Genomic DNA, 12,705 nt, shown 5'->3' on the forward strand with positions numbered 1-12,705 from the left:
ATAACCTTCATTTTATGGACGCACAGTGTGAGCACTCGGGTCGCATCAGAGCATCGGGCCGTATAGTGTGAGACCTGCATCGTGACCTACGAACTTCTAACCCCTGCGAGTCAATCGTACAGTTTGAGCAGAAGCTGAATCGCGCGACTGAAAAAAATCGCACAGTGTCTGCCCAGCATAAGACATAAATAAAGCTAAAACACAAAGGTTTGGACACCGTTTTGCATGTTTCCCTACTGTAGGGGTCTCTGCAAGCATACAGAGGGGTACTCTGAGAGGGTCCAAGATGACAACTCTGGAATTCTACTAGAAACAGTCGATCATATTTGTTGTCAAATCTGAATTCAGGGCAAACTACGCTAAATTAGCGCTTTTAGCTAACAGCTACAATAAGCATAAAAGTTACCTTACGGCTATCATTTGTTAACATGACGCTTGTTCTTATACATGTAATACATTTATTACCAACCTGAGAGTTTATCCGCTGGTCATTCGACATGACGAATGACTTCTGAAGTCTTAATTCAGCTCAAGACGCTGTAGATTCCCGTCAGTAACACTTTCGGTCCGCTAGTAAAACGTAGTTCTATTAATCTGCGCTTGAACCGGAACCGGATGTAAGTTCCAAAAAACTGAATTTTGGAACTGAAATTGAATTGTAGAACTGAAACTGAATGGTGAGAAGTGAAACTGAAATTATTCGAGAGCTGAATTTTTAAAGGATAAAATGCAGAATCAATTCATTTTCAAAATATAAAATTCAATTTCAATTAGTGATGATCATTTTCAAACCATAAATTCAATTTCAAATTAGACTAATTCAAATTCAGTTTTCAAAAGCATTTATTCAAGTTACAATTCAGATTCAATCTGAGCAATTCAAATTCAAATTGAACTTATTCAAATTCAGTTTCTGATGGCACAGATTTCTGCCCATACCAAACTTACCTAATCATATCTTTTAGATTTTACCGTGTTAAATACAAAGTTTTTGGACTATAAAATCTGCATTATAGTCTACCATCATCCAACAATTTTAAACCTGTTGGTGTGCAAAAACCGTTTTAAACTGTGTTTAAACTGCTGAATTTGACTTTGTCAGTAATTTCAGACACGTTCTAAAGTGTTTTATATTAACTGTTTTCAATGTTGGTTTCAGTTGAACTTAAATAATAATGATATGTGTACTTTATTGATCCTTGTAGGGAAATTACTTCTCTGCATTTAACCCATTCACTTAGTGAAGCAGTGGGCAGCCACCAATCCAGCGCCCGGGAAGCAGAGTGTAGGTTGCTCAGGGGTACCTCATGGCAGGTAGTCAGTGGATTCGAACCCCCGATCTTGCGAGCATGGTGACCACTCTACCTACTGAGCTATCCCTGCTCTAAAAGCCAGCAAAGGAAGCAGATTTGAAATTTCAGATAGCATAAAGGACGTGACACTATATACACTATAAGCAATGACGGTAACCTGTTACAGTACGATGCTCTAATTCAATGAGCTCTTTAGAATGACCCATTCTTTCACAAATGTTAAGAAATGAAGAAAAAAACTCAATAAACCTCCTCTGGCATTAACATCAGCTGTATGGGCTTCCATGCCCAAGCAGCTTCTGTAGCTCTAATATTTTGGTGGCCCGGTATATTTGTTCATATAGTGTATATTATACCTTTGCTACTAAAGAAAAAGAAAAGTTTTTTCTTTTGTTGTTCAGTAAAGCATATCTCTAGGTTGAAGAAGCCTGTGACTCTGAAGTTCAGACAGTAAAAGTAAATAATGCATAATGATACTTATGACAAATTCACTTTAGCACTTAATGTACTACTCTGCTGGTAAAATATTGCCCACTTACCTACAGGAACAAGAATCCCTGTGTTTTCATTTTAAACATGAAAGACTGCTGATCAGTCCATATGTTGCCTATGCTACCAGTTCCTCTTACTGTAGGTTTCCACCAGCCGCAAAACCTACACATTCCTCCTCTGAGCGCAGCCACAAAAGCAGGTCAGCTCCTCAATGACCAAAACGTTCTCCAAGAAACACAGCCAACTTTACCACTGAAATAGTTTTCAATAAATTTTAATTTCCGCAGCCACTTTTTCCCAGTCTTGAGAAGGTAATGAATTAGCAAACAAGAGCCTCAAAAGAATTCCCTCCCATTCCTCTTTACTCAATGAATTACCATCGACCACACAAAGAAAACAAAAGATGGTAAGTTTATTTTTCTGTGGTGGAGCCATTTCAACATAGCAATTATTCACTGACACCACCTTCAAAGGTACTTCAATCAAAGGTTTCAAGCACCAGTGATAGTGGGTAGCAACAGTGGGAACATTACAGCACTGTGTAATACACTGTCACATTATGATTAGTAGGGCATGGAAAGATATAGCTGTGTTTATCTGGTATATGGAATAAAAGTAACATGTATATTTAGCAAAGTTTAATGTTGCAAATCTGACTGGAATCACGTTAAAAGTATGACTTTAAGTCATTAATGAGTTGCTGTTTGTTTTGTAAAGTTACCCAAATCAGTTTACTCATACAGCACATGTAAAAACAGAGGGTGATTGAAGTACTACGTGGCATCGTATACAAGATAAGCTCAAAAGAAAGTCAAAGTGCTTCACAGTTGCAAAAGTTCAATATAATAAATTGAATAAATATTTTAAAGAGACTATTATGCTCATTTCCAGCCCCATATTTTTATTCTTGGATTCACAGTCAATTTAAAGTTATTTTAAATTACCTGGAGACACTTCCTTCAGCCTCAACATTACTGCACCTGTTTTGCCTGAGAAGATTGGGACAATTACATTTTCTGATATTTTCACTCTCCTTAGCTTTGCAGTGTACATGCGTATACATGTGTATTTTTAGTTAGTGTGACCACTGCTAATTGAAATGCTGTCTATCTTGGCCAGGACACTGCTGCAACAGAGATTTTTAATCTCACAAGTCATATATTTCCTTGGTAACAGTTAAAAACAATTGAAAATAATCCTTATTTATCTTATAATTAGCATTTGTGCACCTCGGTTCATTGACAGTGTGAAATTAGCTGTATTCACACTTCTCGTTTAAGAGCATGAAATCATATCTTGGCATTTTTTGGCTGCAAGAAATCAGTAGTTATTTTCTGCGCCCCGGTGCTCTTTCAGTTCCCCAATGCAAACAAATACTGAGGTGCCACTGAGAGTTCAAAGTGATCTAAGTGATTTAAACTCCAATAACACGATCGATGTGGCTGTTTTGGGTATTTATGCAGACTGCATTGGTTCCACCTTGCCTTTAGGTCCTTAAAGTTAACTGTCTTCTGATTGGCTGCTAAAGAGGTGACCATATTTGGAATGTAGCTCTCACTGACATCACACAGATCTTAAAGAAGGAAAAAAAATCTCTGAAATTGAGTCTTTCGAGCAGTCTAAAGCCTAATTTTTTTTTTTAAGTGTACAGTTATCATCTGTACATACCCCAACGTCATTATTGGAAACCTGGGTCATGTTTCACATGGTTATCCACCAGTATAAGACAGAAAATATGGAAAAACTTACAAGAAATATTAGAAAGTGAGAAAAGTTAAAAAGCAAAGAAGCATCTATAAATAACTGAGAATAAATAGGTTTGGTTTCTTCGGAGAGACAGGATGAACCGAAGCTGGCAAAGCGACAAAAAAGAAAATAGATGGTTGGAGGGAAAGCGATTAAAAGAAAGGAGTCAAATACCACACAAAAAAAGCTAGATTTGAAATATAAAATAAACAGTAACAGCAAGCTTGTGGGAGCTTTAACAGATCTGTTGCATTTTGTTGTTCTGGCAAAGACTGGCAGCTTGCAGCAAATGCGTGTGTGTTTGTTTGTGTGGGCTTGTAGTATGACTGTGGGTGCCTGTATGCGTGTGTATAAGTGGGCTGTGTGTGGCCAGACTCTCTGGGCTGATCTTGGCCTCCGGCTCTAGCTGGCGTTCAGCATGTCTGTAAAGAAACAGCTGGAGGCAAAGCCAACACCAGTCCTGCTCAGAAGCTCAGCTCTGCCAGCAGCGACAGATTCCAGAACTTTCCACGGTCCCGCGTCGCCATGCCAACAGGTCTTGGCATGCCACAGCTGTCCTGATCTGCACACCTGGCCCACCAAGAGTCCAGAATCACCTCTCCTGTCACTGTGTGATGAACAGGTCATTTACAACCCAAGTGTTTGTGTGTTTTTAAGAGTTATGGGCCCAGGTAAAGAAAACACCGTGGCAGTGGACCTCCTGTGTGTTGCCCTAATCAAACAGAGCTAAGAACCTTCGCACTGCAGAAAAGCAGGGCTTAAATTTGTGGAAAACCCACACAGAGGGATATTCAAAAAGAAACTACATTATGGAAATTGCGTTTAATAAAGATTTGTGCTGTTTGTCTTTGATAGGGCCACTGAATTTCGTGGTTTCAGGAGCAACTATCAAACATGAGGTTAAGAGGAATATTTGACTGCAACTTCAGCTACAGAGTGGGGTTGGCCAGTGTGTGTGCGCGCGTGTGTGTGTGTGGGCATTATAACTCAATCTTTTTAGTCTGGATGGCAATCTGGACACTTTATTAGGTACATCTTGCTAGTACTAAGTTCAGAACTGCTCAAATTCTTTGTGCCACAGAGTCAACGAGGTGCTGGAAACATTTCTCAGAGATCAGGTCATAAAGGGATGGACATAGTCCAAAACAACACTCAGGTAGGTTGTGGTGTTTAAGCGATTTTCATTTGGTACTAAGGAGCCCAAAGTGCGCAGAGGAACTAAACCCCAGTCCATTACACCACCAGCAGCAGCCTGAACCACTGATACAAAGCAAGATGGATTCATGCTGTCATGCTGTTTACTCTAAATCATGATCCTACCATCTGACCGTTGCAGCAGAAACTGAGACTGAAATTGAACCTGAGTGAAATGTAGCCTCAGCCTCCGGTTGCCACCAGTTGTCTTCTGCTGCAACAGCCGATCTTATACAAGGTTTGATGCGTTGTACATTCAGAGACGAGCTTCTGCACACCTTGGGTGTAACCAATGCTTTTTAAAATTAGTGTTGCCTTCCACCTCAAAGCAGTCAAGCCATTTTCCTCTTTTCCCCCTGGCATCAAAGGGGAACTGCCGTTCACTGGATATTTTCTCTTTTTCTGTTTAAACTCTAGAGATGTCATATGGGAAAATCCCAGCAGATCAGCAGTTGCATGCAGTCAAATCACCTTTCTTCACATCTGAACTTCAGCAGGTGTCCTCGATCATGTCTACACATCTATTGCTTTGAGGTGCTGCCATGTGATTGGCTGTTTAGAAATTTGCATTAACAAGCAATTGAACAGGTGTACCTAATGACTTCATCTTTAAAAGTAGCTGGATTCTGTTTCATGAGCTACTGACAATAAACGTATCAAATCTAATTTACAAATTTCTATCAACTCCTTCACAGGGTAAACTGTTCACTCATGTGGGGGATAGTTCTGTTTTTTTTAAAAGAACAATTTACAGCAGGTGTCAGTAAGAACGACCTCAAACGGCATCTCTTGCACTTGGTTTGGCATCAAAATCTTATTCCACGTCAAAGCATTTATGACATCATCTCCCAAACTTCTTTCCCATGTAGAAAGCTTTCTGTTGCTTTAGTGCTGGTTTTGTCCATTTGTTTCAGTTTTCAACACTGTATTTAGTTAAAAACAAAATCTTATGCCCAACAATATGATCACATCTTGACTTTTTGCCTGATACACAAAAAGTAATAATTGAATTCAGCATCTGTTGATTCTGAGGGATACAGGACAAAAGACCAGATGAGTTTCGGTTGATTGATCTGTATTTGATTAACTAAGTTATCCTGAATTGCATTGTGATAAACTCCTGGGATGAAAGAGCTATGAATAGTCAGTTTCCATTTAAGTTTAAGGATATTTTATTCCCCTCTTAGCCTGCGAGCACAAACATTGTTGCTGAAACATTGTTGGAGGTATCGAGACAGAATATGAACCCTGAAACTCTAACATAACACAACCAGATTCATAACAGCCAGCAATGTAGTAAGACATCAGACATGACAACTGTCAAAAGAAAATTAGATTCAACTTCAACTTTAAGAGTAATTCTGATTGCAGTTAAAAGCATTAACTCTGCAAACAGGACAATCTTCTGTTCAGCAAACTGCCTAGTCAAGTGATTCTCGACCGCATCTGCGCCTCTGAGTCAGTTGTGACTAGCCACTCTAATTCAATTAAGGAAAAAACATTTCAAAACTTGATATTTAAGGAGGAGAAATAAGAGGTTATGCACATCATAAAAATGCACATTTCACCTAGTGTATTTTGGCTCAACACTTTTACAAGAAGCCAACTGGAGTTTTGAAGTGGTCTGTGTACGAGTGGGATTATTTCTTGCTCTGTCTCTCTGGATATAGTCGCCACCCATGATATCTAAGTCTAAACCTAACACGCAAACACACTCTAACACATTAGGGGTGGAGTGGAGAGAGAGAGAAAACATGATTTGTGTATGGATGTCCAGCATGTGAACAGTTTGATTGATGGGCAGCTTAAGAACACAGAGTGATCCTTATTAGAGGCTGAAGACTGCCAGCTCTGAGGGATGCGTGGGCATGTCCTCCTTGGTAAATGATCAGGTGTTTGACTGTCTGGTAGGAAGGAAGTCCTTATTAATGTTGAGGGGAAGGCTGAGGCTCAGCAACCTCAGGCATGCCTGCCCACACACGCATATACACACAACACACACACTCCCATCCAAACAGCATAGGCAAACTCTCACTGCGGTTCATTACTGTACCGGAGAGCCGGTGTGCTCTTACAAGAAAAGTTCTGATTGGGAACAGATATCTACAGCTGTGGAGGTGTTAAAACAAATCCATTGACATCTTTTACTGTATTTTACCCCCCCGGGCCATGAGACTTTATTCCCATCTTTTAACCTAAATTTAAATATTATTTGGTCGCAAGATGCCAGGATAGCATGCTGGAAACCGAAAATGGGCATTTTTGCAGTGAGTTGCCTATTTAGACATCAAGCGATACTGAGAATACATCCACACAAATATTGCATATTTTCACCCAGATGAGCATCTCAGCACAGTTTTAACCAGCATAAAAAACATGCATTCTATTTAATGACCAGCAGGGGGCGACTTATCTGGCTCTCTTAGCCGTTCGCTGATACCTACTTGGCTCAGCTTGACTAGACTCAGTTTTAAGGGTTTTCCATTAGGTGGTAGTACCTTGTACCTTGTACGGGGTTCCAAGGAATTGGAAAATGTGAGGTCAGAGTGCCTGCCACAGATTGGCTAGTCAGTGACTCACTCGATGAGTCATGAGAGCATCTTCTTCACAAAAATCCAAACTGCCTTTTTTGAAATCTTTCAGCGAGGAAAAAGGCTGCACAAAGAGCAACACTGTGGTATCTGAGTCTGACCAAAAACCAGCAGGTATACCATTGCCTTGACGTCCTCCATTGTTGTGGTGTTTGTGTCGCATACAAATGACGTCACAGGATGTTCGGCCACATTGGAATAACGACCCCACACACGATAGTGATACTCATTTCTAGTCGGAAACATCTGAAACCGAGTCGAGTCGAACTGAGTTGGTACTAGTGGAAAAACACTGTCCTGAAGACTTCATGTACCCAGACTCCGAGTATAACATTAAATTATAGTCATTACTAGAGTCATTAGCACATGTCTTGTCAATCACGTCATTAGCCAGTGAGTGTCAGGTGAGGTGTCCTCAAAACCAATACCAACTGGGAAGGGATACTGACGCCAGCATCATCATTTCTGAAAATCAGTTCTTTTATAATTTCAAATTAAAATGCAGTCAAAAAACCCACTGGAACATATTGTGGATGCTAGGTGTAAATATTGTAATATTGTAACAAGTCAGACATTTTAAAGCAAAAACATGGGAGTACACTGCTCAATGATAAATGTAACCATAATCAGACAAGCTTATTTATTCATTGGCCAAGAAAGAAAAGAAATCACTGTCGTGGTAAATTCGAGCATCTCTAACCTTATCTTAGTGCTGGAAACAGAAGATATTCAGCTTGGGTTAGGGTTAGAACTAATAAATAGTCTGCTATGCTCACCGGCTAGCTTGCTAACTATATCTGCTGTTTAGTGCTGGTGAGGTTAAGTAGGTTTTGTGGAAAGTAAAGTGGTGAGACTGAATTTCGTGGCAAAACCAAAACAGTGAGCTAAAAAGTGGAAAAATACTCGGGTTATATTTCCCCGTGGACTCATTATAGGCGTTCCTTTACACATGGGACCCACTGTGTGCAGCTTTAAAATCTGTACCTTTAAACGCCCTTTTGGGCAGGCGTGGGAATCCCCCCCTTTCCCCTCACTGACGTGTACAGAAATGCCAGCAACCTGTGAAATGAACACATCACACCTACACAGCCACTTCACTCCCACCATTAACACTGAACTTTAAGCGTCTACAACAGCTCTTTCCCCCCTGTAATCCATCTGCACCACAAAGCTCGACTCTCCTTGGGGACAGTGTAACATAAACATGTTCAGCTTGCCTCAGTATTTCCAAAGCCACCCACACAAGCCATACCCCATCTGAGAGAAAGGGGATCTGGGTCTAAATCAGTGTTTCTTTATTTAAAATTCTCACAAAACAAACTTTTAAAAGCTAATTCCCTTTTGCTCATGCAGCCGAGAGGCAATGAAAGCCCGGCCTTATGTTACAGGGTTGTGAGACCGTGGGCAGTGCAAAACAAACAGTTGTGAGCGCTGCCTTCCTTCCTTTGCTTTACAAGGGGATGCAGATTGGAGAAATATGTTGGCTGTTGTGAGCAAATCCACTTCATGGACTTTGACTGTTGGAAAACCACAGTCGGACAGAAAACAAGCTGCCTGGCCAGAGCTCATGTTTGAATTAGACGCAGTGTTGATTTACCTCCTGCCCAGAGTATGTAATCAAATGTCTAATGGACTCACTGCTCATTAGTAAATTAACACTTTTGAACATTTACATCATCAAGGCCGAACACGTGTTTTCAATTTATGAAAGGGAAACTTATTTTTGAGTTTTTGCTAACAGGGTGGAGATATTTTTCTCTGTATGAAGCTTTCTGAAAAATACTGAACATGCCTCATCAACCGAAGGCCAACGAAATGCCACAACACTTCTAAACACATGCCTCATAAAGATTTAAAGAGACTGTAAATAGCTACTTTAAAGGGTTTATAAATGGGATATTGTGGTTTATGTTAAAATACTATCACGCCAAATTGCTCTCAAGACAATCACATTTAATACAACAACTAAATGGGCAGAATGCTGATGATTTTACAAATGTATACAGAGTTTTAATTTCATATGTAAGCCACAGTAGCTTCATTTTACCTGCTTGACTTTGGTCTTCATTTAATTTTATTAGGCTATGAATCTGTTCATCTGCACAGCTCTACAGAGACATAAACACTACATCCATGAACAGCGTCCCCTCTCATTTAGTCATTTATTACTGCTGCTGTAATTTATTGTGTCTCAATACGTAGATGACCGAGCTCATGTAATTTTAAATGTTTGTCTGTCTGTGTTAGTTAAAAACCCCAGTAACAAAAGATGTGGTTGTCAGTAAAAGGACATGATGTCACTGTTCACCACATTTGACTACTTTAGGTTTATAAACAAACTTGAAAGTGTTTTCAACAAAACAACAAATCCCATAGTTGAATAAAGCAGAATGAATAGATACTCTTAGAGAGCTCTGCTGAAGGCCTAATACTGATATCTTTGATAGGACTGCAGCAACAATTCTTTTGCTTACTGATTGCAGCTGATTAGAGTATACACTAACTAGTCACTTTGTTAGTGTCCAACTCCTTGTTACCACAAATGTGACTCTCTAGGGTTTACAGAGAATGGCAGAGGAAGGCAACAGTAACTCAAATAACCCTTTATTACAGCCAAGATATGCAGGAGAGCATCTCTACTAACATAACCTTGAAGCAGAAGGGTTACAGCAGCAGAAGACCACACTGGGTAAGAGTGACAACGCCTGTCTGCTAACTGGTTCGATGAATCTAGATTTCAGATATTAGGCTCTGAATGTGGGAGAAACAACTTGAGAACATGGATCAATCTTGCCTTGTGTCGCCTTAAACTGGTTCCTTGAACATGAAATCACCAGATCTTAACCCATTAGAGCACCTTTGGAGTGTGGTGGAAGAGAGACACCCATCATGGATGTGCAAGCAACAAATCTGTGACAATGGTGTGATGCTATCATGTAAATATGGAGTAAAATCTCTGAGAAACCTTTCCAGCACCTTGTTGCTGCACAGAAAGATAATCTGAAAAGCATTTTTCTCCTCCCCTTCTTTGTATAACTTCCCTAGTGGCCATTTAGATCCAGCATAAGCTCATTTGATTTTTGACAACACTTCTTGGGAACTGTAACTTAGTCATTATGCATGTATTCAATCCCCTTAATTATCATCTTATTGGAAAGTTTTAAAGCATAATTTGCTCACTAATGTATTATGCCAAGTTTGAACTTTCCTATTCTCTTGTAATGTTGATATCCTCTCATGGACTCTGGGTTTTAAACAGTGTTCAGTGTTCTCTAGTTTTCTTAGAGAAACAGAAAATTGAGAGGTGAAAACTGAAGCCTGGGAGTGCCGTGCCAGTCACTGTGCCCTGGTGAGAACGAAGCGGGTGGCCTCGCTCGACTCAGGATAAAGCTGTCCAGAGGCTGCCTTCAGCATCCGTGTCTGTCTGCCAAGCACTGCTAGCATGTCCCAGGGCAGGCTGGGAGGACAAGACCGTTCAACAAGGCCTCTACATTGAGTGCAGTCCATTTAAAATAACCTATGGATAAATAAATACAGGACCTAAGTTCACTGTACAGTAATTGGCCAGGAAACCAACAGAGACAAGCTCATTTACAGTAAATGCATCAGCTTTGAGTTGCTGAAGTGCACTTGGCTAAAACTGCATTATAACGATTTGGAAATTTCAAGTGAAGCATTTTTTTGACGTGTTTAAATATTCACAACGAAATGTCTCAGAAATATTACTCACTGGGAAAACAAAACAGCATTTGTGTGTCACGGCGCAAGTAAATATAGCACCATGTTAAATATAGAAACGTTATAGTGAGTCTTTCTAGATAATGGAAGAGCGACTAACACATCAAGAAAAAGACACATTTTAATAATAAATGATTTCATTTTTATTTTCAAAGACATGCAGAAATGTACAGATCTCTGTCTCTCTCGCTCTGTCTTAAGCACACACACTCACACACACACACATGCATCTGCGCACGACACACACAAAGTGGTTAGTCTGGCCTACCTTGTTGACCCACTGGCTTAGCTGTGGTTACACGCTGGACGCAAAGCACTCATTAATGATTTGAGCCTGCTCTTCGCTTGTGCAAACAAACAGACTCAGCCCATCATTACCGTAACACCATGTGTGTGTGGTCTTCTCCCTCAGACCTCTATTGATTCTTCAATTTTCACAGGGGCTGGGGCAACGCAAAACGGCGTGATTTGTCAAGTGAGTAAAGGACATGGCACATGCTGGCTTGTGGCATGTTATAAAACAGTTCACACACTGGCGGGCGCATTTTTCATCAGCCTCAAATATCGCACAGTAGTTGATGCAGCGGGTAGGGGCGCGTTCCACGGGCAATGCCCCAAGCCACAAAACGTAAAAACACCACAGTAGGTTTAACGTCGCGTGTAAAATGCAATTATAAACCAGGGTGCTTCTCCCTCTCCACCAGCTCCACTTTCTGCCCTCTGACAAAGCTATCTTTACACGGAGAGTCAGTGCAGAGCATATAACTGTAAGCACGGCTGTGTCTGTGATGCTTGGCACCTGGGCAGGAGTTTATGGTAATGTTTTGGGTGATAGGTCAGGGACAGGAGGGTGGTGGTGGTCACTGGTGGTGGCCCTGTGGGGCTTTAAGCCACGTCCAACTGCTCTGGTACCTGCCTCTGAGGTCAGATGAGAGGGGGGCATCAGACATTGAGCATATTGTGGTTTGGAGGTGGGTGAGTAAGGAGTAAGAAGCAAGAAGCCCCCCCTCTTCCCTAGAGCCTCAAGCACAGGGCTACTGCAGAGAGTCAGGCACCTCACCATTAACATCTGCCAAGAGAAAAATGCTAATGTGGTGGGCTCTGCATAAGGCCAGGTCAAAGACTCAAGCTCCGGACTTGTTTTTTCCCCCTTTTGGAATCAGTCTGAATCACATTTAAGTAAACCTTGATCAGGCACGGATTAATCATAAGATGAACAACATTTTAAGTTTTCACTAGAGACAAGCTTCAACACTGAATAGATGAGTGTAAGAACACTTCAGCAATGCCAGGCAGGAATCATTTAATCTTAAAAATACATTTTACAGGCAAAATGTCCAATGGCAGATTTCCTGTCTGAAAAATAATGATTTAATGCACCTATGCTGTAGACTGAGTCTGGACAGCATGCTTTTGTCCTGGCAGGACCTCCCCGACTCACTGTCTCCAGGAGCTTGACATTTATGGTTAACATTTTTTTAAAAAGGAGTTGTAAATAAGAAATCGGCCCCAAAGCATTACCTGAGAAGGATTATTATATATCGGGCAGCAGAAACAGACAAATCTTGCAGCTACTTGCAGATCAAATAAATGTCGGAGGAGGCCGTGTTTGGGTAACCCTGAACAGGAAT

This window comes from Aulonocara sp. 'chitande type north' Nkhata Bay, linkage group LG7 (assembly GCF_057382095.1).
Source record: "Aulonocara sp. 'chitande type north' Nkhata Bay isolate Kocher_YH1m ecotype deep benthic linkage group LG7, A_spYH_male_GT1.1, whole genome shotgun sequence".
Taxonomy (NCBI): Eukaryota; Metazoa; Chordata; class Actinopteri; order Cichliformes; family Cichlidae; genus Aulonocara; species Aulonocara sp. 'chitande type north' Nkhata Bay.